Source organism: Callorhinus ursinus, unplaced genomic scaffold (assembly GCF_003265705.2).
Source record: "Callorhinus ursinus isolate GAN/ISIS: 27379988/994484 unplaced genomic scaffold, GSC_fseal_2.0 scaffold19, whole genome shotgun sequence".
Lineage (NCBI taxonomy): Eukaryota > Metazoa > Chordata > Mammalia > Carnivora > Otariidae > Callorhinus > Callorhinus ursinus.
The window spans coordinates 13,278,588-13,281,498 of record NW_027397081.1 but is presented as its reverse complement, the minus strand read 5'-3'; the positions used below and the strand labels follow the sequence as shown (position 1 = coordinate 13,281,498).

The 2,911-nt window shown below is 45.8% G+C and overlaps 1 long non-coding RNA gene across 2 annotated transcripts; it reads right to left on the bottom strand.

Annotated features, from left to right (window-relative positions):
• LOC141374573 (uncharacterized) lies at positions 1-2,077 on the bottom strand. Of its 2 annotated transcripts, none has more exons than XR_012381581.1 (4): positions 1,769-2,077; positions 1,270-1,455; positions 472-563; positions 1-298 (listed from the first exon to the last, which is right to left on the bottom strand). It is a non-coding gene; the product is annotated as an uncharacterized lncRNA (long non-coding RNA). The 2 variants fall into 2 exon arrangements; XR_012381582.1 differs by having other exon boundaries at positions 1,277-1,455.
• Between the last annotated feature and the right edge of the window lie 834 nt (positions 2,078-2,911).

Sequence of the window (2,911 nt, the reverse complement as noted above, 5' to 3'; positions counted from 1 at the left end):
TCCCATTTAACTGCAGAGCTTTACTTTAGCTAAGGGGGGCGGGGCGTGTGCGTCTGTGGCCCTCAGGCTCTCCAGATGCCAGGCACATTGCTTCAGGATCTTGGTTTGGAGACTCGGCCCACACCTGTTGCCTGTCTGGTCCGCACAACATGTCAGCTTCACCTTCCTTAAAGCATTCTGCCTGGGTCACCTGATCCGACAAAAGCCTGCCTCCTCTCTACACCCAGACATTGTTCTCTCTTCCTGACTCCACTCAAGATGCTCTTCCTTTAACGGCAACAAAAAAGCCCGAAATAACCTGATTGAAAAATGGGCAAAATACTTGAATAGATGATATCCAGATGGCCAACAGACACATGAAAAGATGCTCAACATCACTAATTATTGAAGAAATGCAAATCAAAACCACAATGAGATGTCACCTCACACCCATTAGGAGGGCCACTGTTAAAAAAGCAGAAAATGACTCACGTTCAGGAGGATTTGGAGAAATTGAAACCGTCATGCACTTTTAGCGGGATTGTAAAATGACACAGCGGCTATGGAAAACAGTATGGTGGTTTCTAAATAAATAAATAAATAGAATAGAATAGAACTACCATGCAATCGGGCAATCTCACTTCCGGGTCCATATCGCAAAGAACTACAAGCTGGATCTCAAAGAGATACTTGCATGCCCATGTTTCTAGCAGCATTATCCACAGTATCCAAGAGGGAAAGAACTCGAATGTCAATTGATGGATGAATCGGTAAACAAAATGAGGTATTACACACAAGAGAATATTATTCAGCCTTAAAAAGGAAGGACATTTCTGATGCATGCTAAAACTTGGATGAACCTTGAGGATATTGTGCGAAGTGAAATAAGCCAGTCACAAAAAGACAAGTACTGTGTGATTCCACTTTTGTAAGGTGTCTAAAGTAGTCAGATTCCCAGAGACAGAAAGTAGAATCATGGTTACCAGGGGCTGGGGGGGAGAGGGAGATGGGGACCCATGGCTTAATGGATATAAGGTTTGTTTTGCAGGATGAAGAGTTTTGGAGGTGTGTTGCACAACAGTATAAATGTACTTAACTACTGAGTTGTACACTTAAAAATGTTTAAGATGGTAAATTTTATGTTATTTTTTTTTTTTTTACCATAATTAAAAAGAAAAAAAAAAGAGATTTTTCTCTTTGCCTTCTCTGGCCAGCCTACCAAAGAAAGAGCTACCCCTTTCCAGAGCTTCTCATGGGTCTGCATTTTCTACAGAAACCCCCTAAACTGACCTGTTACCTTTTTATGTGGTCACGTTCGAGCTTCCTTCCAGACAAGTTCTTTGAAGGCAAGGGGGTAAAATCTTCACCTTTTTGTTTTCCCCGTGGCATCGAACACAGTGCCTCAAACATACTGGTGGCCCAACTAATGTTTACACACTGACTCGTCACTTCCGTCCATAAACTCTGGACTGTGGGCTAGAGGGCGATGGAGAGAGGAGAGAGGAAGAAGACAGTGCCTGGATAGGAGTGGGGTTTCCACACATGCCTTTTTAGGCAGCTGGTTTCTATTCGTGGCTCAGCTTACACATACTCACACCTTCACCGCACGCATAGACAGTGACATTGGGGGAATGGAGAGAACTTGAGTTAGGGTTGCACCTATGGAAATGGGGTTTTGGACTCTTCCAGAGGTTTTTGACTCAAAATGTTTGGAAGGCATTAACCGGAACCACCTGGGACATGTACCTAATTTTACCCTTCTTTGGAATTCCTAGAGAAGCAGATTCACCACTCTCCTCAGGAATACAGATCAGTGTCTTAACAGCTCTTCTGCCGGGGAAGTTCCTCCTGACCTCTCACCTCCGTCCCTCCAGCCACTTTGTACACCTCTCCTCTGATGACATAGAGAACGCTCCCCGGCGCGATGTCCCTTGTAGGCACTCTAAAACTGCCCTCCAACAGAATAAAGATCACTTACATTCGGTATCTGCAATTTTCTCTTTGTAGGGTGGTTCCTCTGCTTAATTAATGGTCTGGTTCTCTTGAAAAGCGATCTTTTCCCCCAGTTCATGTTTTGTTCTTGACCTAACATGGCCATTCCTGGCCTTTAGAATGGGATTTGCTTCTGGTGGGGAATTAAATTTCCATAGCAACGGGGCAGCCATCTTCAGAGTACTGTCCGCCAGCCCGGGGGCAGGCTGGTACCACATCTCAGGGCGGCGGTTTGCTGGGTTCTAAGTCTCCTTTAGTCAGGGCGGACCATAGCCGCGGTGACTCCGACTACTAAGGGGACACACAGAAAACATGAAGGAGTCTGCTTGCTTTTAGTTCCTGGGGACCCTGGGCTCCTGAGGACACACGGGTGTTTACTCTGTAGCCTCACAGCATTTTTTTTTTTTTTTTTTAAACTGGGGATTGGAGGTTTTCATCTTACTTCCGAATCAACTGGGCCTTTTTCCCTAAGCAGGGCACCCTGCTAAGGTCCAAGCGGGAGAAAGGCCTGAATCCTAGGTTTGGGGCTTTGTCTGTTTGTTTAAAGTTTATTCTTTACAGCTGTTTTTAAGTAAACCGTAAGCAATGTGAGGGTTTCTTCCCACTCTCTCTCTACCCCCAAACATACTACTCAGCGCCCCATTGGTTTGTGGAATCACTTCCAGAGTCACTAACATGGCAATCCAGGCCCCCAATTCACTGGCCTCAAGCCGCTTCCCTGGTCGTAACTCCCTCATTCCCCCTTGGGTTCCTGCCCTCCTGCCAACGGGATATTAGCCTGCGATCAGAACACACCCAACACTTAATTCCTCTCTGTCTTGTGCTTGTGAGCTTGCAAAGGCCTTTTCTCCCAACCCACTTGTTGAAGTTCTGTCCCTTCTTTAAGACAGGTCTTCTCAACCCATGTGTTGCGAGGAATTCATTCTCCTCAGCCCTGAGG